The following is a 27,622-nucleotide window of genomic DNA, read 5'->3' as shown; positions in this document are numbered from 1 at the left end:
GCTAAAAAATGTTAAAATATCAGGATTATAGGATTTAATCGTTTGGCAAATATTGAATGCTAGTCATTGTGCTACATGCTTTTGAAAATGTTATTTATTAAAGATAGCTATTATTATCCACGTATCACAAGTGCAAAAATACTGCGTTGGGCTTCCCTGGTGGCGCAGTTGTTGGGAGTCCACCTGCCATTGCGGGCGACACGGGTTCGATCCCTGGTCCGGGAGGATCCCATGTGCCGTGGAGCAACTAGGCCTGTGCGCCACAACTACTGAGCCTGCACTCTAGAACCCACGAGCCACAACTACTGTGCCCATGTGCTGCAACTACTGAAGCCCGCGCACCTAAAGCTCGTGCTTTGCAACAAGAGAAGCCACCGCAATGAGGAGCCCGTGCACCACAACGAAGAGTAGCCCCCGCTCGCCGCAACTAGAGAAAGTCCACGCACAGCATCAAAGACCCAGCGCAGCACCCCCCCTCAAAAAAAAAAATTACTGCATTGATTGCTTTTTAAAATTAATCAGTGAACAAAGCTAAACAGCTTAAAGATATTAGTAAGAGAATTAGTCTTCTTTCCAGTTGAAGCAAAGGTGATTAAAAAGATAAATTTATAAAGAAAATATATGTTGTTTATTGAAGAAAGTATATAAAAGAAAGTTATATTTTTTATAATACTAAAATATGCTAGCCCTATTGACTGAAAATGCAATGGTCTCTTTCAAAACAGAGTAATGTTTCTGTCTGAATGCTTTAAGATAGGTTTATGTGAAATATATCAAGGATTAGTTGATATTTAAAATATGTTCTTATTTCCATGTGTATTATTACCTTAACATTTCCTTGTTTCAGAAACACACATTTATTAATAATAAAATCTTACAAGGTAACCAATACTGATTCATTAATATAATATCATTGTTTATGAGGATTTTGAGGTTTTGTTTTATTTTTAAAAAGAAAATGAAAAATAAAGTATAATTTTTAAGCCTCAATCTTTCAGAGAAATAGTATTCTCCTACTTTATTTCTCTTATAAGACATTTTTATCTGAATAATTTTCATCACTTCTCAGTTGATACAATCAACCTTTGCTTACCATCTTCTTCCTAAGTATCTCATCTTCTTCCAAGTTTCCCTAGCTTAAGTTAGGGATTTCTCAATTTTCACTGCAAACAAAGCATTCTCATAACCCCAATACTCATACGAATTACACTTTGCAATAGATCTTGACTCCACTTTTCCTTCATGTCCAACATCTTTCTGAACTACACAGTATATCAACCTGCTATTTCCTTTCCATGTTCAATGTAGCATCTTAATAAATATGTATATTAAAGCAACTGTTTTCTAAATAATTTTCTTCTTTAGCCTCACCCTCAACAAATCCATTCTAATATGTTCACTGTATCCTGTCATTTACCTGCTTAAACAATATCAATGTCTCTCTGTTACAAAGAAGACCAACGTCAAAATACTTACATCAATTAATGCTCTCCAAATCAAATCCATTCTTTTTAACCAATCTCTCACTAGTCCCTAAAATAAAGCCACCTTCCCAACTCAATTTACCCTATAAAAATGGCATATCTGAATCTAAGCCTTTTCTGAATGTCTTCAATATCTGTCTTGAATATCTATCTGTGGTTCTTTGCTTAATCAAGTACAACCTTCAAGTGCTTGAGTATTACTTTAATTACCCCCAATTTTTATAATATAAAACTATACTATTCTACCTTTGTCTGACCTCAGATTACATTTCTCATGTGTACCAAGTATTCTGCCATTAATTATATATTACTTTGTAATATTAAATGGCTAACTGAAGCCTTACCTCCCCTATCAGATTGAATGAATGGACTGCATTCCATTTATTTTATTTTCACTGTTACAGAATATAATTTATTTGGTACCTAATCCACAAATAATAACTTGCTGAATTATTGTTTAATGATGCCAGTAAAATTAATCTTATTAACTGCATGCTTTTTTTTTCCCTTTAGAATACTTTATTGTGATATATTGCCACACAAAAAGCTGTACATCATTAACATCTACAACTAGATGAGTTTAGAGATAAGTATACATCTGGGAAACCATCACCATCGTTATGCCATAAACATATCCATCACCTCCAAAAGTTTCTGCCCATTGACCCAGGCCAGACAGCCAGCCTGCGGTCCCCAGCAACCAGCCATCTCAGAATCTCTGGCCGGGCTGACTGGTGAAGGGCTTACTGTCATTTATGTACATATTTTCCCTCAAAAAAATTGATATGGAAGGGGATGTAAGATCATTTTTGAGATAAATTTTATACCATAATCTAACTGATAAACATATACAGTTGATGCTTGAACAACTTGGGTCTGAGCTGTGTGGATCGACTTATATGAGGATTTTTTCAATAGTAAATACTACAGTGCTACATCATCTGTGGTGTGTTGAATTTTTGGATATGGGTGTGTCTGTGCCCCTAACCCCTGCCTTGTTCAAGGGTCAACTGTATATCATATTAAAATGCTATAAAGTCATATTTTCTTTATCAATCTGTTTTCCTACTCTTGCTTATTTTTGTTAACATTGCTTTCTAAGTCACATATGCTTTTGAAATCATTCTTGTCTCTGTAGCCTTCACTCACATCCAGTGAATTGCCAAGATCCATAGTTTCTATCTTCACAATACTGTTACTTGCTGTCCCTCTCTGGAGCCCAAGACAAAAATTCATCAGTTTGAATGTCAATACTATGCATTTACTCTAAGCTTAATTCAAATGCCCCTCGTCCTTGTCCTTTAGATATTGTATTTACATTAATATACGCCACTGCTCATTTCACTTCATATTCTAATCCATTCATCCATCAAATTTCTACCTATTATTTGGACTCTATTTGAAATTCTATTCCTATTGTGAAGCCATTCCCAGTGGTTAGACCAGATGGGAAGAATCCAATATTTAAGTTCACATTTGTGGTAAATCCTAATAATGGCTCTTGGTATCTTCACCTGTCCTTTCTGTTCCCCCTCTATCATTTTATTGCCTAAATAATGTTGTGAAGCAAACAATCACAAAACCTTAGTTGCATATAATAATAATTATTGATTTTGCTCACAAATGTGTTCTGATCTGGGCTTGGCTTTGTTAACCTCTTGCTCATGTGTCTACAGGCAGGTACAGATCTGGATGGGTTCACCCACATATCTGGCGGTTGGCTTGTCTTCCTGATGCTGGACTGCCTCAAATGGAGCAACTAAAGTGACTCACCTCTCCTCCATGTGTTCTATTCTCCAGTGTGCTAGTCTGTAGCCATATTGTAAGTGGTAATGAATTTTAGTCATTAATGTAATTAATCTACCACATCATAGGACCTAAAAGGCCAAAAGCTTTGTTGCTAAGACAGTATAGTAATCTGGTTCTGTGTCCCGGATACAGTTTAGGTTATCTGAATGAGATCATCTTTTCTGGTTCACATGCAGAAAAGCAGGCTCCCACTGATGTGTTCTACTGTCTCATCACCAGTGAGATTGAAGAAGTTCTTATAAACGTAGGAAAAGACTGATTGTTCTGTATCCATGGTCACATGTAGCCCCCATGTAGTTCAATGAATAATGACAACTTGCCTCAGTGAATATACTTTGCAATGTCAGTCCCTCACCTCTGAATGCCAGTCGGTAAGCAATAGAGTCACACCAGAGGACGTCTCTGAGTGCCAAGGGGTGAACAAAAAGTCTCACCAGAGTAACCACACATCTACAGATGAGGCCAACTCGCCCCTCTAAAAGTCAACCAACCTCTAAACTCCATATGTGCCAAAATTCCTATGTAAAAATGTCACCTGCTCTGCTTAGAGCAGCATTCCTAAGCAGAGGAAGCAATGCATTCAGCATTGTTTTTTTAGTTTAGATGTTGAGTTGGGGTCTTGGCCACATGAGTGAGAAGCAGTCCCGCTATGCCTCTGGCTGTAGCAACATCAGTCTCCTGCTACATCTGGATAGCAACTAACTGCATGGATCTGAAGACATAATCTTCAAATCTTTTAAATAATATTTGTTAAATATAGACAATACGGATAATCAGTGATTTAATGATAGTAAATTAAAAAGCTCAGTATTATATCCATTAAAATAAATTTCACATATTTTATCCAAAATTGTTTCATGTATACTAAACTTTACATTCAAGTAAAAAGAGTATTCTTTGTGAATTTATTATTTTTTCCCATTTCATCACAGGTAACCAAACTCTCTGTAGGGGTCGAACACTCCATATCTATGAAAAATAAAGCAAATACTTTATTTGGCTTCAGTTATACTTTAGCTTATCTACCACTAAGAACTTTATCTAAAATGCCAGCATGAACTTTAAAATGCTTTATCCTGAACTGGAAGTGCAGTGTATCCTGATTTGAGTTGGTGAAATTTCTGAAAGGCAATCTGCAGTGGTCATTGTCTCTTTCATACTTTCACTGGGAAATTAGATAATGTTGGCTGTTCTAAGTTGTTTCTTGATTGTCATTTCCTTTTAAAAAATTATTATTCATATAGACTTGATTGATGGGTCAAATGTTATCTTTACTTCTTTTTTTATTGTATGGCTGCTATTTATCTTTGCTCCTTTTCCTTTTCTATTTTTTAATCTATCTTTCAATCAGTTCTCCTAGCCAGTCTTCTCTTAAACTCTAATGCCTTCTTGCTGAATGCCCTAGTTTCCAGCCCCACACAAGTTAAATCCTGTTATTTAAGACATCCATGAACAGAATTAAGAAGCAAGAAGTTGTAGGTACTCTCCCTCAATAATAAAAATAAGTGAATGAGATTCTCTGTATAATTCTAGTCCATTTTATGTACATAAATAAAAATGTATAATAAAAGAAATGTATAGCAATAATGGAAAATAAAATTAAATATGTCAACTGCACAACTCAGTTCTAATTCTCATGAAGTATGAAAGGGAAACTTCATGATTAATATTTGTCCTAATGTAAATTAATGCCTAGCATGTCTTTTTGTTGCATTACAGTTCATTTTATTTGATTTTCTAGCCAGTTTTACTACATGGGTACTTTGCAGAGATATACTAGAAGGGCCTAAATTAACCATGACATAAAATAAAGGCATACATTTTATATCTATCAAAGATATTATAAACATGAACTTACTGTTATTTGATCTTAAATGAGATCTCTTATTCCGCTAACTATAACCGTAAGAAATAGTTTCCTTAAAATTTTTTAAAACAAAATTTAAGGTATCAATATTACCTCTCATATTTACTTACAGACATAATATAAATCTATAAATCCATAAATATTCATAAATGTATAAATATAGGATTGTAGTAAATTGTCCAGTGTGAACTCCTGCTTTAAATTCAAATAAAATGTGATACCTAAACATATTTTATTTTTTATGATTTTGAAAAAATGATATATTTGGAAGGTCATTGGGCATAAAATATAAACAATTGGCAACGCTGTTGTATGTTGCACAGGGGTCAGGAAAATGCAATTGAAAAAGGCAACTGTCTTTGTCCAAGTCGCTCTGAAGGAGTGATCAATGGCAAAGTATGAGGCTAAGTCTATCTCTTTTTACAAAGCAGGAGAAAATATTGTCTCCTGCCCTAGAGGTGGCAGGAGCAGCAATGGTAAGTAAAGAAGCCCATAACAGACAGTGAGATCAACTCAGCTGGTGAGATCCTAAAAGGCCAGAAACTGGCAAAAGCAAAATGACAGTTTCTGTTTGGCTTGAGAGAAAACTTGCCCCTCTTAGGCAGAGCTTGCTTTAGTTTTCTGGTTGCGAAGGCTGAACTATGTTCTGAGAACAGATAAATCCAGTAAATAGGACAATGTTTGACTCTGGGAATGAGAATACAAAACTAATGTAAGGTTTCAGAGGGTAAAACACAGGTGAACTCCTAAGTAGCAACACCAGTGCCATGGACTTCTGTATCACAGAGTGGACGATTACTAAAATGAATTACGGCAATTGTTTGCTATTTGATTAGACTGCTTCCATGGTAACAGCGTGTGTTTGCATTATTTACATTCTGTAAAAGAGGGTATTACATTCAGTTTTCTGTTAAATCTTAAGAGCAGCTGATGAGTCTTAATTTTAATCAAAGTGTCTCTTATGAAAATAAGTAAAAAAAAGATTGAAGGCTACTGAGAGAACAAAGAATGGACAATGAAAGTCCCCGGCAAGCAACTTAGTATTGACAGAGGCATTCAGCCTTTATGATCTTCGCGTAGCAATTCATTGAAAGAAGATAGGTTAGAACTAGAGCACATGGGTTATTTTTATCTAAGTCAACTTTAATGTTTTGAATCAAAAGTTGAATCCAATATAAGATAACCTTGTTTAAAGTTGATGCTTTGAGGCCAAATACTGTGCTATGCGTTTTCTAGCCGTTATTTTGTCACCGGGTGGACGTGTGTTGTAATAAAATAGCTTCAACCGAGGTCAAAGGAAGGCCCGGACCAGCAATCTCGGTTCCACGGTAGTAAACAAAGAATTGCAAACTACCACATTAAGCTTAAGCACAGGGCAAAGTTTATTTAAGCATAGGTACACTCTGAGAGAGAGAGCTGTTTCTGCGAATCGAAAGCAGCATTTCTATACAAGCTTAAGGGCGCTTTTAAGAAGCACTTTGCAGGGAGGCGGGGGTGAGTGACAGGGGATCATTATTTGATTGACGGTCCCGAGCTGTATAACAAGTTTACTGCTGCGCATGCTCTCATCCTTGAATCGCTAAGAAACGCCCACTCAGGGGGGCAAAACCACAGGTAGATTTTATTATAATTATGGTATAAGGAGTTTGGGTTTACTATAGGTTATACACCTGTCTGATCTGGGCATGCGCAGCCCAGGGACGTCCCCTCGTATTACTGTGGTCCCTCTTTATCAGGATAAGCTGCCCACCACACGACCATAGTTTCAGCCCGATCTGAATGGGGTCAAGGGAGAGTCCCCAGATGGCTGGGTGTGTGACTCGATTTATTCTTCTTCTTTGCCTCACCACTGTCACCTCCTTGCTGCTAATGTCTGACTACCTACCTAACAATTTTATTGAATCCTCAGGTCAGTTCTGTGTAAGTTGTAACCAGAATTATGTTTACTTTTCAATGAAGAGTGTGACGCACAGAGACATTTTTAACTTGTCTAAAAAGTAGCATTGTTGTTAAATGACAGAGCCAGAATTTAACCTACGCAGTGCCCAGTGTCTTTTGAAGAATATTCTATTGTTGCTCAAAATATTCACTGATCCCCTGCCCTTTTGAATTTAGGAGGGGTCTTAGAACTTGCCTTGGTTAAAGAATTTGAGTAACAATGTCATGTGCCACTTGCAATCAAAAGCTTTAAGAGCTAGCCCAGGGACAGCTGTGCATCTTTCCCCTTTACATAAGACCAGTGAAATCACAGATCAAGGTCATTCAGTCAGTCAATCTGGATCCCAACATGAAGGCAGTGGGGAGCAGAATTTGTGCCAGTCTGAGATGAACCCACAGGATGAAAACACTCACGGTTATAAGCCTCTAAGAATTTTTACTGTTGCTTACTGCAACATAACCTAGTTATCGCAACTGATGCAGCTCAAAACCATTAACTATTTGGCTTTTCAATAAACAGAATGCACACACAGAGAACAACCCACTGTGCCCAGAGAGCGGGGTCCACATAAAAACACTGCAGCCCTCACAGCAGTTCTGTAAATAGTGATGAGGTTCCAATGCCCAGGTGAGGGGAAGAGAGAGCCTTAAGCAAGTAATCCACCATTCTGTTAATCCATCAAAGAATCATTTTGCAATGTTTATCAGTAATTTAGAAGTCTTCTCATTATGGTAACAAATGATCATTTATAGAAGTCTCTTGTCATTAATTGGAACTCAATGATTTCATTTTCTGAATAGGCAATTATGAATAGTCTTCTACTAAATTGTAATTCTCTACTTCCCTCTTATTAAAAACAAAAAAACTGTAATTATGGGTTGTAATTTTTGTAGTTAGCAGTATCTTTCCAGTTTCTACTTGCAACTAGAGACAATCTTGTGACACACTTCTGGCCAAACTACGGAAGTGTAACAAGGAGGAGCTTTGAAGAAAACATCTTAAGGAGTATATATCTTTTTGACTTTAGAAAACAATGTAAAGTCAAGTCCAGTTATTACATCTAGAGATGATTATATAAGTCAGTTTTTCTCAGAGTTCATATTCTCCAGATGACATTTATTTCTCCTTTAGTGTCATCGTAATCCCAATTTAGACTTTCTACGGTCTTTAGACTAAGTGTTATGTTTAATAAACTCCAAAACACAGAGCACAAAAAGGATTACTGAATAATCATAATAAACATTCTCATTTAAGAAAAGGACAAGTTTTTCACAAAGATGTTGCTGAAAGTAAAGAAGGAAACTCCTGACCCTCCCAAAGCTGAAGCCAAAGCAAAGGTTTTGAAGGCCAAGAAGGCAGTGCTCAAAGGTGTCCACAGCCACACAAAAATGAAAGACCCATATGTCACCCACCTTCTAGAGACCCAAGACACAGCAGCTCTGAAGGCGGCCCAAATATCCTTGGAAGACCGCCCCCACTACGCCATCATCAAGTTCCCCCTGACCACTAAGTCAGCCACGTAGAAGGTAGAAGACAACAATAAACAACAGACTTGCGTTCATCATGACCTCAACCCCAAGAGCACCAAATCCAGCAGGCTGTGGAGAAGCTCTATGACATGGAAGTGGCCAAGGTCAATACCCTAATCAAGCCCGATGGAGAGAAGAAGGCATATGTTCCACTAGGTCCTGACTGATGCTTTGGATGTTGCCAACAAAATTAGGTTCTTCTAAACTTATTTATAAAACAGAAACAGACTCACAGACATAGAAAACAAACTTATGGTTCCCAAAGGGGAAAGGTAGGGCGAGGGATAAATTAGGAGTTTGGAATTAACATATATATACTACTATATTTAAAATAGATAAACAACAAGGACCTGCTGTATAACACAGGGAATTCTACTCAATATTCTATAATAACTTATATGGGAAAAGAATCTGAAAAATAATAGACATGTGTATCACTCTGCTGTCACCTGAAACTAATACAACATTGTAAATCAACTATACTCCAATATAAAATAAAAATTAAATTTAAAAAAAACAAAAAAATAAACTGAATCCAGCTGGCTAATTCTAAATATAAATTTTTTCATCATAAAAAGGACAAAAGGGCACACACATACAAAAAGAGGAACAGAGAGTGGGCCCAACTCCATAGCATATACTATATTGTGCTAGAGTGAAATGCCAAGGTCTTCTAGCTGTGAAGTGAATGCTTTCACCAGAAATCTATCCACTCTTGTAATTTTCTCTGAGTGAATATTTTTTGCCCTTCCATCCATGTTTATATCTAAAAGGAGTGTAGAGGAGGACTTCACTTTCCAGAGCTGGATGGTGTTACCAGTGAGGCTTTCTTTTTCACAGGTATAAGAACTGAGCTGTATTCAGAGGTTGAGAAATCATAGATTCTTATTTGTCAATCTTCTTGTCAATAACTTCTCAAGATTTCATTAGCTGTGTAAGTATCTTTACAAGCAATTCAGAACTAGTAACTGCAATGACAATAGTTATCCGTTCATATTTTTAATATGGACCTCATTTTAAAAAAAAATTTCTCCTTGCTATTAACAGATGTGCTCCTTCTACAGTGGTTAGAGAGTAAATTAGTTTTTTTTCCCCTTAGCCCAGTCTGAGAATAAAATTTATAATACTTAAAACTGAGGGCTATATTATAGTAGAATGAGCAGAGTAACAACTTAAAGTAAGAGAATAACAAAAATCTTCACTATCTTCTGCCCTATTTTAATTCAGTCTGTTCCAGACTTTATGGTTTGCCATTTACAATGACCTACTCTGAGATCCAATTTCAATATTATGAAGGACTTGTGCATCAAATGTGATACAAAAATGATTTTTTATTAATATCAATAATGGAATGTATGTTTATGTAACAGAATGTTATGCTAATGCCTTGTCAGGTACGCCTAGATTTGGGAGCTGAAGTAATTACATTAGTGTTTTACGTCTCTATTTTGTGGGTGCCCTTTGCATTTCTTGCATTGAATTTGATGATAGCTTCTCTTTAAATAGAGTGAAAGACGGCTGTCATGAGCTTCACATTACTCTCTATATAGAACTCCTAACCTAAAATCAAAATGACTTTTCACAAAGCCTACACATTAATTCCAAGAAACATTGTGATTACATGTCTACCCTTTTATAAGGTGTTAGGAGTGACATAATTTATGACCTGTTCAAACTACAGAAATTGTTGCCTCTTTATAGATGAGCCTCAGAAAAGGTTAGGGAAAACCTGTTTTCTTTTTTGTTCAGCTTTATTGAGGTATAATTGACATATAAAATTGCGAGCTATTTAAAATGCACATGATGGTGATTTGATATACATTATGAAAGGATTCCTCCCATCTAGTCAATACATTCATTACCTCACATATTTATCTTTTTGTGTGTGAGACAACATTTTAGTAATAATAAATAAATCAAGCGATCACTGGTACAAGGAAGAATATCAAGGCACCAGTCTATAAACAGGGGGCCAAGGTCTGAACATTAAGGGCAGTGGAAACAGGCTTCAAGAGGCTGAACATGACTGGACCTTTAAAATCTAAGGTTTTGCTGTCTAACTCAGTTTGTTGTTAGGATGCTTTACCTAGCTCACTGAATATGTCATTCTATTGTCTTCTGGCCTCTACTTTTCCTGATTTGAAGTCAGCTGTTTTTATAGTATTGCTCCCAAATATGTAATATGCTGTTTTCCTCTTGCTATTTTACCTATTTTTTCCTTATTTTTGACTTTTGCCAATTTTACTATGATGTGTGTATATATGCATATTAATTTTCTACTGCTGCTGTATGTAACAAATTACCACAAACTGAACGGCTAAAAACAACACAAATTAATTATCTTATAGTTCCTGAGGTCATAAGTCTGAAATGAGTCTTACCAGGCTGAAATCAAGGTGTTGGTGGTGTTTTATTCCTTCTCGAGGCTCCAGGGGAGAATCTGTTTCCTTTTTTTCCAGTTTATAGAATCTATCCGCAGTCCTTAGCTTGCGGTTCTTTCTTCCATCTACAAAGTAGTTAACTCCAGCTCTGCTTCTATTACCATACATCTTTTTTCTCACTCTGTCCCTTCAACCTCCCTCTTATCAGAGCCCTTGTGATTGCATGGGGTCATCATGGATAATGCAGGGTAATCTTTACATCTCAAAATTCTTAATTCAAGCACTTCTGCAATCTCTTTTGCCACGTAAAGTAACATATTTATAGATTCTGGAGGTTAAGACATGAACATCTTTAGGGAGTATTATGTCTCGAGTGTCACAGTGTGGTATGCTGCTTTTATTTTACTTTGAATTTCTTGAGTTTCACGGGGCTGTAAATCAATGTTTTAAACAAATCTGGGATTCTTTTGGGCCATTATTAATTTGAGCATTGTTTCTACTTCTTTTTCTCCTCTCTTTTGAAACTATAATTTCACAAACGTTGGAACAATTGATATGTTCTAACAGATTTATAAGATTTTGTTCCTTTTCTTTCAATATTTCTTTGTTCTCCAGAAGGGATAACTGGATAACTGATCTATCATCAAGTTCACCACTTCTTTCTTCCACAGACTCAAATTTGCTGTTGATTCTACCTTGTGAAATGTTCATTGCTATTATTGTAAATATTGTCTCTAGAATTTCCATGTGGTTCTTTCTTAAAGTTTCCATTTTTCTGTTAATTTTCTGTATTTGTTAACTGGATAATGGAATAATTTTCTTCCCTTTTTTGGACACATTTATAATGTTTTCTTTGAAGACTTTTCTTTAATAAATTATTGTCTGGCCCCATTCAGAATCAGCTTCTGGTCACTGCTTTTCTTCCTGAGTTTCACATTTCAGTTTCTGTACATGTCTAATATTTTTGTTTGTTTTTAAAAAATTTTTATTGAAATATAGTTGATTTACAATGTTGTGTTAGTTTCAGGTGTACAGCACAGTGAGTCAGATAATATATATACATATATATATGAATATACATGTATATTTTTCAGATTCTTTTCCCTTATAGGTTATTACAAAATATTGAGTATAGTTCCCTGTGCTATACAGTAAGTCTCTGTTGATCATCTATTTTATATATAGTACTGTGTATATTTTAATCCCAAACTCCTAATTTAATCCCGCCCTTTCTACTATTTTTTTGGTTGGAAACTGGACATTGTAGATAAATTATTGTTGGACTCAGATTGTCATTTGTGCTATGAGACCTGCTGGTATTTACCTCAGTAGGCAATTATTTTGTCTTCACTGCAGGGTGCAGCCACAGATATCTATTCTCATTTTTTTCCTGGCTCCCTAGTGGTCTTCTCTATACCTGCACAGTTTAGAAGTCACCTGCTATTCATAAAGGGGACATTCACCTCAAGTCTCCAAAGGTTCCACCTTATGGTGCTCAATCTCTGCGTTCCTTGAAAAATGCATTCAAAGGTGCATTAAATTTGCAAACTCCCCAGATCTTCTGTCTTCCCCAGTATCCTCTGGGGCCCCTTACCTACTTTTCCTGTTCAGCACTCACTGAAGAATATGAGAAGAGTTGCTGTTGCTGCTACTGCAGTCTTGTGTTAATCTTTAACCTTCTGTAGCTTTCTCACTTCCAGAATCTCTCCATTAATATGCTCTCTTCTATGCCACATACTCTGGATCAAGACATCCATTTCTAGGGATGTGGAAATGGCCTGAGACAAGAAGCCCACAAATGCAATCACTGTTACTTGAGGCAGTGCTTCTCCTTCATGAGGAAACACTTCTCAAAATATCATCTATCTTTGGTCATTTTCTAGGGTCATGTAATAGTATTCTTGTCCAGTTTTATACTTATGTTCTACTTATGGGTATAGTATGGGAATTCATGCCACCAATTGCTAGATGTATTTGTCTGAGTTGCAGGGTTTTTTTTTTTTTTCTCCTTCTCTTCTTTAACTGTACTGATTTCAAATAGGCATTTTAGCAAGTATCAATTTTACCAAACTCAGTATTATAGTAAGTGAACCTAATTCCAGTTTAAATATATTTTCATTTGTATTTATGGAGGAAAGCTTAGTTAGTGTTGGAAAAAACCTTAAACTTTAAGCTATTAAACAAAATACAGGGTGATTATGATTTTATATGCAATACCTTATATAATTTCTTATTTTTGAATAGATAACCCTTTTAATCTTCTTGCTTATACTTATCAACCTGGAAGCTAGGATTCTGAACTATTGAGATGCTTTAACATGATGTGAAACAACCAAATATTAGTTGATCAAAATGTTTTCATCTGAAAGGGGGTTTTCCTTTAAGACATCAGGGATAAAATGTTAACAGTTATACAACCTGAAAACATCAGGACTATAGTTTGAAGGCACAAAAATAGGTAGGCAAAGTTGGGACTGAAGGATAATCATAGTAATTTGTATTATTTGTTTACAATCATTCATTCCCTCTTATTCTTCATCATGCTTCTCTGTAGGTATAATAGACCTTCCCAAACTATTGAGTTGCAACTCTTGAACATTTCACATGCTTTGACTAATGAGGTATGAAAGATGTGACATTTGTTGTATCTGAGTGAAATGCCTTAATGTATTTTATAGTTTGTGGAACTTCTGCCTTTCACCGTAAAAACAAAATGACCTAGATAGTCACTGCTCCTCCAAATTTTGTTCCAGGGTGAGAACTCACATAGAGCTGAGTCCAGCCAAGCCCAGAAAAACCAGGAGAGACCAGAAGAAGACTTGTAGTTGACCCACATCCTTTTTGTAATGTGAGCAAAGAAAAAACTGCATTTGTAAGCCACTGAGCTATTGGTGATTTCTGTTACTATAGCAAAAAATGACCTAAAAGAGCAGTCTTCTATATTTCCTTGAATATTTAAAATAAAGAGAGTGCAATCTGCTTCCTACCTTAAAAGGTAAATAATAAGAATATTATGAAATTAAATGTATAAATGAGAATTTAGAGTAATGGCATATTTGAGTACAGATAAATCATCACTAAAATTGAGGTAAAATTATTAAAGATTAATATTACTATTGGCTTATAATCCCCTTACATAATTTAAGGAAATCATAACAGTATTATCTAGATTTCTATTTCATTTTTACTGTAGCTAATGATATAGCATATTTATGTAGTTTCACTGAGAATTTGTATAAGTCTAATAAAGCTCTGATAATTATCAGTCCCTTGTTTTAGGAACAATAATTTATACTCAAGGTGTATCCGTGGCAGTGAAATAAAACAAATTAAACATAGGAAGCAGGAAAAAATTGCATATCTAAAGTGAAATAGTCACTTAGGATATTTCATACTAAACATTACTAGAACAGTATTAGCTTAACTTTTTTGGTTGTAATTCCTTTGTTTATGATATTGAGAAGTGCTGTGACAGCCACAGATAGATTCATTATTTAAGGACAGATGAAAAACTGCACAGTATGAAGGAATAGATTCTCAGAAAAAATTCAGGGGATATAATTTCTAATCATGTCTCTGTCACTGACAAGTTCACAGTAAAATGTAAATAATCACTACAAGAAAATTGCATATACTGTTCAACTTGATTCTGTAATTGTTAATTACACAATTATATTTAAATTGCACAATTAAAATTCACAACAAAATTTGAATCATTGAAAAAAGTCATTACTACATATTATATAAAATATAAAATTTTAAAAATATAAATATATAAAAATATAAAAATTTAAATTGCGATATTAAAATTCACAAGAAAATTTGAATCACTGGGAAAAAATGGTTACTACATATTATAAAAAGTATTAAAAGAGTATATATTTTTGGCATTTGTGTAATTTAAAAAAATGAACCTCTCTCATTTGATTCTCCATGGATGTTTTCTATACTAATAGAGAAAAGAAATCTTATGATCTATTTTTATGCAGTTCCACAGAAGATTTCATTTCAAATTCTCTAAACAGTGAGTACTCAGGCATTTTGGAGAGAGTTTCATTCTTTGAGGGACTGTGTCTGAGATCATTTTACTTGCACTGTATTATCTCTACAAATTAAAAGAAAGCAAGCACCAAGTATTGCACCTCCCGCCGTGGGGTGGCAAATACAATAGCAAGAAAATAAACTGCCTTCACTGTGCTGTCTTTTGATGTACTGCTTAACAGTAGCTGGCCCTCCTCTGATCACTGGTTAACTGCCTTTAGAAGCAGTTCAATGCAGTTCAGAAGGGGGACTCCTAGGAACTTTATAATTGGGGCAGAGTCCAAGGACTCTACTAAGTGTGATACCTTAAGGAAAACAGGAGACACTTAGAGTATCAGAGGCTATTTATGACAGGAAAAACAAAAAAACCCCAAAAAACCAGAGAATCAACCCAAAGTGATCATTTTCTAATACATTTTCCCCTCAGGTATACAATATCATGTGTGCAAATAAACTTCAATAGCAGTTTTTCATGATCAGGCTATTATGATCTTCTTTTTATAATTCATTTATTTTATATGGAAAGCTTCAAACAAGTTTACCCACAGTTTCTGCATACCCATAGGCACTGGTGAATAGTACTATATTCTTTCCTTACTTTTACCCCAGACCTTCTTTTTTCTCCATATCTCCTAACCAACGCTGTCGCTCACAATTTCAGAAATATAATCAGAAAATGATAAAACATAATATAAAGAATAAACATTTTTACTCTTAGGTAATAAAATATTGATATCATATATTTTGCTAGGCTCCTGCTAGGAATTTTGAATATAATATTTTTCTCACTTTTTCTCATTTTCTAGTTTGAGAAAATCAGAGCAGAAGCAAGGTTGACCAGCTAGTAATTGCCAAATTCAGGTTTTAAATCTCAGTATGTCTGACTATAGGATCCATATCATTGTTACGTTAAACAAATTACTTACAGAATGAAATATTTTATCACGTATCGTGATATAATGATGGAATGACTGAACTTCTGGATCTATCTATATACAGATATACACACATATTTGTAAATTATATTGTGCCTACCTATAGTAAAAATAATAATTTTTCACTTTAAGAAAAAAGATTTATGAATTTCTGATCATATTAAAGTAAATATTAGTAAATATAGTAAATATTACAGACAGTAAATCCATATTGATGGTTTTGTTCATTGCTTTGTAGGAGAGGAAGCTCAGACCCAAGATTATGACCCTATTCAGCTATTGAAAAGTGAATTGTGGCATGTTTCTCATGCAGCCTTGTCTGGTGCAGGTTGCCTAAGTTTACCTTTAAAATTTTTCACACCCTGATTTCCTTTCTTATATACCCCTTCCAAATGTGGTATCGGTTTATTTTGTTTTATCTCATGTTAGAAATAATACACAGGAGTATTTTTGGGATCTAGGGGAAGGCATAGATCCTTTTAATCCTCATATTAAACTTGATACCAAAAGTATAATTTATAAAAGTACTCATATATTGTACTTCCAAATTAAAAGCATTTTCTCTGTTAAAGGACAAATTAAAGGAATGAAAAGGAAAATTATACACTGGGAGAAAATACATACAAACTACATATCTAACAAAGGACAGAATCTAGATTATGTAAAGAGTTGTCAAAACTCAAGACTTAAAAACAATCCAATTAGAAAATGGGTAAAGGATAAGAAGGGACATTTTCCCACAGATGATATACAGATGGCAAATGAGTATAGGAAAACATGTTCAACTTCATTAGCCATTAGAGAAATACAAATTAAAACCACAATGGATATCACATCTATCAGAATGGCTTTAGAAAAATAGTGACAATACCAAATGTTGGTTAGAATGGACAGAAACTGGATTACTCATACATTACTGATAGGAATGTGAAACATGGACTTTCCGGAAAACAGTTTAGTAGCTTCTTAAAATAACTCAGCATGCAACTACCACACAATCCAATAAATGCACACTTGGATATTACTCCTAGAGAAATAAAAACATACATCAACATAAAAACTTGAACATAAATGTTTATAGCAGTTTTATTTATAATAGTCAAAAACTGGAGACGACCCAGATGTCTCTCAATGGATAAACAATTAAGCAAAGTGTCCTACAGGGAATGATGTCAGCATCATGGCAGTATGAGGAGTCCCTCCTATTCGATCCCCCACTTAACAGCTAAAATTCAGCCTCCATCCCTGAACAAATGTACCTCTGTGGGAGATGTTGTATCCAGCACCATATGCCAAGGGATCTGGGAGGGGTCTCACCCACCTCTGCATCAGGTAATGGGCAGACAGACCTCATATAGGCTGCAGAACCAGTAAGAATCTGTGAACCAGCTCAAACTCTCTTGGCCACAGTCAGGGACAACTAGAGAGTGCTGACTTGGCCAGATACCCACTGGTAAGAGAACTTTTGTAGAAGTCCAGGATTACTGAGGTTAGCTTCCAGTACTTCATTAGAACAAAAAGTTATACAAGTTTGGACACATTGGAGAGGGTAAGAGGAACTTTGCCAGCACTGCCCCTCCCGCTAAGGAGGCACAGCGTGAGGCTGAACTAGGCAGTGGTGACTTTTCCCCTGGGGGAAAGGGAGAGCCTGAGTGAGCTCCTGGCTTCCCTAGTTTGCAGGACACTGCTAGAGAAACTTATTTCTCTCCTGCAGCACCAAGTATTGAGGTGCGATCCCCATGACTAGGAGGAAGAAAGGGATCCTGTAAGAGGAAGAGAAGAATACTATAGGGTATTAAATGGATGTGGTTCCTGTTGTGTTGTGAACTCTGGCAGGAAACCCATCCATAGTCACTGGGAAATCCTCACTCAAGGATACACTTACCAGGCCCTCATGGCAACCACGATGCACTAGTTACCAAACCCACACACCTCCCACTATGAGACTGACTCCTTGTGTGTGCTCCTGAGGGCTGCATTGACCATGAGTGGTAGAAAGGGAGTGCACACGGAAAAAAGGCCAGGGTCTGTGGTCAAGGGAGAAACCACAAATGAATTGAGGTGCCACCTTCAGAGAAACAAAAGAGAGGCTTCCAGCAGCTGGTCTGGCGAGTAGTAAGATCCAGAGAAAATATACAAACTGAAGAATTCTGCCACAAGAGGGAGCAAGAAGCATGGAGCAAGTGTACCCAAACAAGGTAGGAGAAAGCCCCAGATATAAATTGGACAAATGGCAAGTATCTCCCACCTGAAGGCAACTAGTGAAGATTAGAAGAGGTGACAGAGAAGACTCAACTATAGGATGTCTACAAGAGACATACTTCAGCTTTAAGGACAACAGAGAATCAAAGTGAGGGGATGGAAAAAGTTATTCTGTGCAGAAGTTCAACTCATCAAAAATATAACAGTTGTAAAAATATACACACCCAACATCAGAGCACCTACTTATATTAAGTAACTACTAACAGAACTGAAAGGATAGTCAATGATACATTAATAGTAGGGGATTTCAGTACCTCCCTTTCAACAATGGATAGCTCATCCAGACAGAAAATCAACAAGGAAATGTTGAACCAAATGTATTTTATATATATATATATATATATATATATATATATATATATATATATATACACACACACACACACACACACACACACACACATACTCATCCAGTAGCAGCAGAATACACATTCTTCTCAAGTGCACATGGAACATTCTCCATGATAGATCATAAGATAGGCCAAAAAACAAGTTGTAGTAAATTTAGAAAGACTGAAATCATACCAAGTATCTTCTCCAACCACAATGGAATAAAATGAGAAATCAAGAGTAAGAGGAAAGCTGGAAAATTTACAAACATGTTGAAACTAAACAACAGACTCCTGAATAACCAATAGATCAAAGAAGAAATCAAAAGGGAAATCAAAAAATATTAAGAAAGAGATGAAAATGGACACATCACACACCACAACCTATGGTGTGTGATGCAAAAGCAGTTCTTAGCAAGATGTTTATAGCAATAAATACATATATTAAGAAAACAGAAATAACTCAAATAAACAACCTAACCTTACTTCTTAAGGAACTAAAAAATGAAGAACAAATTAAGCCCAAAGTTAGTAGAAAGAAGGAAAGAAAAAAATATCAGAGCAGAAACAACTACAATATAGACCAGAAAAAAACAATTTTAAAAGATCAATGAAACAAAGAGCTGACTTATTTAAAAAGATAAACAAAATTAACAAATCTTTAGCTAGACTAAGAAAAAAGAGAGAAGACTCAAATAAAATCAGAAATGTCAGAGGAGACATTATAACTGATACTGTACTATGACCATAGAAATACATAGAATTACAAGAGACTACTATAGGTAATTATATGCCAACAAATTGGATAACCTAGAAGAAATCAATAAATTTCTAGAAACATTCAACCTACCAAGACAAAAAGTATGATGAAATAGAAAATCTGAACAGACTTGTAATGAGTAAGGAACTGAATTAGTAACCAAAAACTCCCCAATGCAGAAGAGCCCAGGACCAGATGGTTTTACTGGTGAATTCTACAAAACATTGAAAGAAGAATTATTGCCAGTCCTTTTCAAATACTTCCAAAAAACTGAAGATGAGGAAACACTTCCAAACTCATTTTATGAAGCCAGCATTATCCTGATACCAAAGCCAGATAAAAACACTACAAGAAAAGAAAATTATAGGCCAATATCCCTGATAAATATAGGATGCAAAAATTCTCAACCAAATGTTAGTAAACTGAATTCAACAACACATTAAAAGGATTAATTACCATGACTAAGTGGGGTTTATCCTGTGGATGCAAGGCTGATTCAAAATACACAAATCAATAAATGTGCTACACCACATTAAGAGAATGAAAGATAAAAATCATATTCTCATCTTCACAGATGCAGAAAAAGCCTTTGACAAAATGTTATATCCTTTCATGATAAAAACACTTAACTAACTGGGTAAGAAGGATCAGACCTCGATATAATAAAAGGCATTTATGACAAACCCACAGCTAGCATCACACTCAATGGTGAAAGGTTGAAATCTTTTTCTTTAAGATCAGTAATATGAAAAGTGTGCCCACTCTCACCACTCTTATTGGACATTTTACTGGAAATCCTAGTTAGAGTAATTGGGCAAGATAAAAAAAATAAAGAGCATCCAAATAGGAAAGAAAAGAGTGAAATTTGCAGATGATATGATCTTACATACAATCATTAAAACTCAACAAAAACTTGTTGGAACTAATTAACCAATTCTGTAAAATTGCAGGATATAAAATTAACATACAGAAATCAGTTGTGGTTCTAAACACTAACAATGAAACTCCTGAAAAAGATACAAAGAAAACTATGCCATTCACAATAGCATCAAAATAATAAAATACTTAAGAATAAATTTAACTAAAGAAGTGGAAGATCTGTACAATGAAAATAGCAAGACTGTGATTAAATAAATTGAAGATGACACAAGCAAATGGAAAGATATTCCATGTTCATGGATCATAAGAATATTGTTAAAACATCCATACTGCCCAAATCCATCTATAGATTCAGTGCAATCCATATCAAAATTCCAACGGCATTTTTCACAAAAATAGGAAAAGTAATCCTCACATTTTTATGAATCTACAAAAGACCCCTATTATCAAAAGAAATCATAAGAAAGAAGAACAAAATCAGGGGTGTGACTTTTTCTGATTTAAAACTATACTAGGAAGCTATAGTATTAAAACAGTATGATACTTGCATAAAAAATAGACACATAGACCAAGTGAACAGAATAGAAAGACCAGAAATAAACCCACAAATATATGGTCAACTAATATTTTATTTGACAAGGGAGCCAAGAAGACTCAAAGGGAAAAGGATATTCTCTTCAACAAATCATGTTGGGAAAACAGGAGAGCCATGTGCAAAATAATGTAATTGGACCCCTATAAAACACCACCACAAAAATTAACTTGAAATTTATTAAACACTTCAACATAAGACATGATATTGTAAAATTCCCAGAAGAAAATATATGGAAGAAGTTTCTTGACATCGGTCTTGTCAATGATTTTTTTGGATATGACACCAAAAGCACAAGCAATGAAAGCAAAAATCAACAAGTGGGACTACATTAAACTGAAAAGCTTCTGCACAGCAAAGGAAACCATCAACAAAATGAAAAGGCAACCTACAGAACGAGAAAAAAAAAATTCAACACCACTAATCATCAGGAAAATGGAAATCAAAACCATAATGAGATATCATCTGATACCTGTTAGAATGTCCATCATCAAGAAGACAAGAGGTAACAAGTATTGACCAAGGTGTGGAGAAGAGCAAACCCTCGTGCCCTATGGGTGGGAATGTAAATTGATGCAGCCTCTATTGAAAACAGTATGGTGCTTCCTCCAAAAATTAAAGATAGAACTACCATAAGATCCAGCAATCTCACTTCTGGGGATATATCCAAAGGAAATGAAAACAAAATATCAAAAAGATAGCTGCATTCCCATGTTTACTGTAGAATTATGCACAATAGCCAATATATGGAAACAACCTAAGTGTTTGTCAATGAATGAATGGATAAAGATCTTTTGGTGTACACATACAATGGAATATTATTCAACCATGAGAAAGAAGGAAATCCTACCATTTGCAAGAACATAGATGGAAATGAGTGCATTTTACTGAGATTACCCAGACAGAGAGGATAAATATTGTATGATCTCACTAATATGTGGAAGGTAAAAAAATTGAACTAGTAGAAACAGAATAGAATGGTAGTTATCAGTGGTAGGTCGGGGGGGTGGCTGAATTGGGGAGATGCTGTTAACAGGTACAAGCTTGCAACTAGAAGATGAATAAGTTCTGGAAACCTAATGCACATCATAGTGATTATAGTCAACAATACTTTTATCATATGCATCAAAAGTTGCTAAGAGACTAGATCTTAAATGTTCTCACCACAAAAAAGCAATGAATAATTATGTGACATGATAGAGGTGTTATCTAACATTACAGAGGTAATCATACTGCAATATATAAATGTATCAAATCAACACGTTGTACACCTTAAACTTACACAATGTTATGTATCAATTTATCTCCAAAAAAAGAGTACACTTAAAGCACAAAACAATCTAGTGTAGAGGGTATGGAGTCAAAGGCTTGGGTGTTCTTTGATAATCTTTAGTTTTATTACCTGTGAAATGGATCAATAATACTTCAATACTTCATATAGTAGCTGTGAGAATTGTTACGTGTGCCTATGAGATGCTTAGCATAAAAACTGATCATAATATGTATCCAGTGACAAGCAGTTATTATGATTTACTTTGACAATTTTACATGTAGTTATGGAAATATATAAAGTAACAAGGGAACAATTACAAATGCATCTATTCACTGGTGCAAATATACTATGTTATACAAATACCTATAATTGCCTAGGGAATATGGTATTGAAGTGTTTATAATGGAGGAGGTTAATAAGGCTGAATTATTTAGGGAAAGGAATTGGGAACCAAGTCTTGGAAACTATTATTTATATAAACGAAGAAAAGAGAAAGCATTAAAAAAACAAACAAAACTGTTTTGTACCCTTACAATGAAGTATAACTAAGCAATAAAAGAGTACAGACTATGAAAATACAGAACAATCTGGATGAAACCCCAGAGAATTTTGCTGAGTGATAAAGGACAATCCCTAAATGTCACATTCTGTATCATTCCATTAAACAGCATCTTTGAAATGGCAAACTTACAGAAATAAAACATATTAGTGGTTGTCAGGATATAAGTAGGTGGTGGAGGTAAGGAAGTTCAGAGATACAAAAAAGCAACATGAGGAATCCTTGTGGTGATGGAAATGTTCTTTGTGATATTGTTCAATAGTTTTGCAAGTTATCATTGGGGGAACTAAGTAAAGATGGCTCAGGATCTCTGTGTATTATTTCTTACAACTGCCTGTAAATCTACAATTATCTTAACATTTTTAACAATTAACTAAAAATACACAAGCAAATCAAATTGAAGAGGATTAAATTCTTATTTTAGATTTGTGTAAAGCACAACAGTTTCTAGCAATCATAACTCTATGCATTATCTCTATACCACATCAGACATTATATCCCCTGCTTGAAGCAATACTGGATTGCTCTCATTTATATGAACACTGAGTTTGCATCAGTGATAATTTTTCTACCTTTCTTCCTAAATATATTCTATTACTTCAGAAATGATGGGACAAAATGTTTGAATAGCATATAAAACAAAATAAGTGTGAACATCCATAAGGTATAATTGTTTACCTCATTTTACAAATATATATCTACCTCTCTTACTAATGGAAAACAAAGGAACTAGATGGCCACATCAATAGCAGAATTAAGAATAAAATTGCAGGTGTCAAGCTGTCTCTAAATTTAACAAAAGTATTATGAAGCACAGTATTTAATGCAAATAAAGTAAAAGCATCTTCAAATGAGAGAAAAAGAATGATTTAAGATGTGATTTTAACAAAGTACAGATAACTAGAAAAAAGCACAACATTCATTACTTTAAATAACAATTTGTAATTTGTTGGAATACGTTGGAAGCATGTATCTTTGGAAAATAATTTTGATGATTCAAACTCACAATTAAATCCTTGATTACTATTAAACAATTCAAATATTTATGTCTACAAATCATCCACATCAAATCTTAAAAAATAAAATTCACGATATTAATCTGAAACTTAAGCCAATCTTTTGAACAGTCTTTCAAGGGGGGTTGTTTCAGTTGGGGAAATAATTCTATAGTCTCTCATAATGCACCATTTTTTTAGGATATGTTTCTCTGAGCTTTACGAGGATGATTTTGCTTTAAAAATACACCCAGACAGACTTCTCTGGTGGCGCAGTGGTTAAGAATCCGCGTGCCAGTGCAGGGGACACGGGTTTGAGCCCTGGTCCGGGAAAATCCCACATGCCACGGAGCAACTAAGCCCGTGTGCCACAACTACTGAGCCTGCGCTCTAGAGTCCAGGAGCCACAACTACTGAGCCCGTCTGCTGCAACTACTGAAGCCTGCGCACCTAGAGCCCGCGCACTGCATGAAAGAGAAGCCACTGCAATGAGAAGCCCGTGCACCGCAAGGAAGAGTAGCCCTCCCGCTGGCCACAACTAGAGAAAGTCCGCATGCAGCAACGAAGACCCAATGCAGCCATAAATAAATAAATAAATTTATATATATAAAAAAATACACCCAGATGAACATTTATAATCTAAATACTTAACACACACATCCTCAGTTTAAAAACCAAGTAGACTTTGCTTCCTAGCATACAGAAAATGCAATCTTATCTACACAAGTATACAACAAAGTAATCTTGGGACTTTGGATTTTTAGTTCTGCCTGTAAGGAGCTTGGAAATCACCATTTCACCCTCACAAGTAAAAAACTGAACAGACTGAAAAATTGACAGCTTTTCTCGGATCCATATGAGAGGTAAGAACACGGCAAACCACAGTCTCTAAGATTGGAGAGACAGGCGAATAAAGAAGTCAGCTTACCAGAGCAGAGACTCCGTAATGGAAATCACTGGCGGAACCAGACCTGGGCCAGGAAAACCTGCACTGTAATTGACCAAGTGCTGGAAGCTCCGTGCAGACAACTCTGAGAGTTAAAATCTTCAGGGGCACCCAGTCATGGCGGCCCCACAAACTTGTGAGATTTACCTACAGGAGCTCCACCAGGTTCTCACAGTAAATATTGGAGAAAATTCCCCGTGTACTTCCAGCAAGAGGAGGGGAAAAGGAACCATTTTGAAAGACGCCAGAGCACTTTGCTCCTCTTAATAAGCCCTGCCCTCAGGGGAAACTAGTTAACCAGAGCCTAACCAGCTGCATGTTATAAGAGCCTAATTGACCTGGGGGAAGGGAAATACAGCAGGTCCTCTGTATCCAGGGATGCGAAACCCATAGACGCAGAAGACCTACTGTACTTTGCCATTTTGTGTAAGGGACTTGAACATTTGCAGATTTTGGTACCCCTGGGGTGGGGCTGGGGGTCCTGAAACCAATCCTCCCCAGATATTGAGGTATGACTACCCAGCTTCAGTCAGCTCCAGCCATCCCGTCCCACCTAAGGAGGGAGGAAAAACTGAGAAACACCTGGGAAGCTCACAGTCTGGAGGCATAAACTCACTGCGAGGCTGAGACCTAATCACAGGACCATAGGACGCTGTCCCTCCCCCTCCACCTCACACCTCACCACCGAATTACCAAAGAGATATTTATAGCAGTTCCTTATGCATTATGGCCAGCTATCAAGAAAAAATTACAAGGCACACAAAAAGGCAGAAAACACAATTTGAAGAGACAGAGCAAGCATCAGAACTAGACATGGCAGGGATGTTGGAAATACCAGACTGAAATGTAAAACAACTATCATTAATATCCAAGCACTCTGATGGATAAAGTAGACAGCATGTGAGAACACATGCATGATGTAAGCAGAAATGGAAACCCTAAGAAAGAATGAGAAATCTCTGAATTTTTTTTTTTATCAGTTTTGCTTTGAACCAAAAAGTGCTTTAAGAAAAATCATAAAAAGTAAGAGACAATCTTTCTTTTCTCAGTAAAGGCAAGTTATCTGCTAAATGTGAAAGAAAAATTAAAAAACAGGTGATCAAGTTATCTTCTATCATGACTATTTTACGTTTCTATTCAGAAGCCTGGAATACATGTAAGAAAATAATTAGATTTGCATGTTAAGAATTGACTAAGTGGTATAAACAATGAAATTCTGAGACACTAAAAAGGTACTAATTAACTGTAATTCTTAAAGCTATAATATATCCATAAAAATTTAGTAATTAATTTTCTCCTAATGAATATCCATCTAAATTTATATTACATGCAAATGTGATATAATTTAACAATTGGTCTTATATACCAAATAAATGTATTTCTCTGACAGGATAATATTTAATTTAGAAAAAATATAAATTTGAAAAGAATCTAATGAACCGATTTAAGACAAAATTTAATTCTTAGTAGATCTAAGCACTGTGTTAAGTATTTGGAATCTAATATTAATATTATCTGTTTTCTGATATTATTAAACAGGCAAATTAATAAAGGAAATAGACACATTGAAAAATAACAACTATTTTAAAATTAGATGTATTATATAGTAGTATAATATAATAAGAAAATGCATCTGATTATACTTCTGTGAGTATCATAAAATATAATATAGGACAAGATATTTCAAGGTGTTTATCAAAGATGTAGAATTTTATTAGCTGAAAACTAGAAGAAAATTATCTAGGCCATGGAACTGTTGAAACAGAGACATTTGTTGTGAAGGAACGTTGCATGTGTAAGAAATAATTGAAATTTTTCAGGTGACTAGAGAATACATTTCATTACTTTAGTGATACAACTAAGACAGTTATGTACACTGTATTTCAGAGGTGTCCAAAATAGGCTGAATACCCACAAAAGAGTATTCTAGATGATTCATAATGGTTGAGGGAGAAAGCTCATATTTTTATTCAAAAATAAAACAAGTATTATTTTGGGATATTTTGTCATAAACTAATTCTAAAATACTTAGAGAAAATCCAAAGACTAAACTTAACCAAAAATGATAATTCCAAAGAACAAAGGTGGGGAGAGAAACTTGCCTCATTAGATTTGAAACATGCAATGAAAATTATAGGTATTAAGTCAGTTCTGATTTTGTGTAGAATTTGACAAATTGATTAAAATAACAGACTATAGAGCAAAGAGTCAGATGTATACTTTTATGTAAATTCCTTTTATGATAAATATTTCTTTGCAGACAAATGTGGAAAGGATCAGCATTTCAATAAATTTGCTGGGGCAACTGATTTTCCATACAAAGAAAAAGTGAACGCTGATCATACATAATCCACCAAAAAATAATTTTAGGAAAGAATATGAGTTCAGGTAGGAAGATTTCTTAAGTGACACATAAGACATGGACATAATAAAGGGAATATTTGATTTTATAAATATAAAGTGCTTTTTATATAATAGTTCATAATAATCAAAGACATGATAAAGACAAGCAACAAACTTGGAGAAGTCATTTGGAGCACTAGCGATAAATAAAGGGTTAAATATAAAGAATAGGTATATTGTCTGAATTAGTAAAAGAATATACACAATCTACTAGAAAACAAAAGGAAAAGAACAGAAATTTTGAAAAGATGAAGCAAAAAAAAAGCATCCATTTAGGAAAACATGGTATTAACTATTAAGGAAATGCAAAGAAAAACCATTATGATGTGTTAATTACTTCCTCAGAAAAAAATATCCAAGTCTGATAACACTAAGTGGAGGAAAGAGAGCCCTCATTTTCTACTGGTTTTGATAATATAGACAAGTAGAACCTGTTTGGATACAGTCAGGAATTATTTAATAATTATAAAAACATTTATACCCATGAATATTATAGTATGTTGGTCTACATTTGTACAGCTTAGTAAGTAGTTGATTGCTGGCCTACATTCTGATAGGGCACTGCCAGTGACATTACAGTGGTTAAATATTCTGAATACCATTCCTGCCCAAACTTTATAACAGAAAGCCTGTTCCCAG

General features: G+C 35.0%; 1 pseudogene across 1 annotated transcript in view; it reads left to right on the top strand.

Annotated features, from left to right (window-relative positions):
* The first annotated feature begins 1,336 nt into the window (after positions 1-1,336).
* Positions 1,337-27,622, top strand: part of LOC309661967 (large ribosomal subunit protein uL23 pseudogene) — a 28,222-nt pseudogene continuing 1,936 nt past the window's right edge. Inside the window, exon 1 of the transcript XR_014268340.1 lies at positions 1,337-27,622. The product of XR_014268340.1 is annotated as a large ribosomal subunit protein uL23 pseudogene (transcript).

Source organism: Balaenoptera physalus, assembly GCF_965194825.1.
Source record: "Balaenoptera physalus genome assembly, chromosome: 1".
NCBI lineage: Eukaryota > Metazoa > Chordata > Mammalia > Artiodactyla > Balaenopteridae > Balaenoptera > Balaenoptera physalus.
The sequence above is the reverse complement of the archived record's forward strand: the minus strand, read 5'-3'. Positions and strand labels throughout refer to the sequence as shown.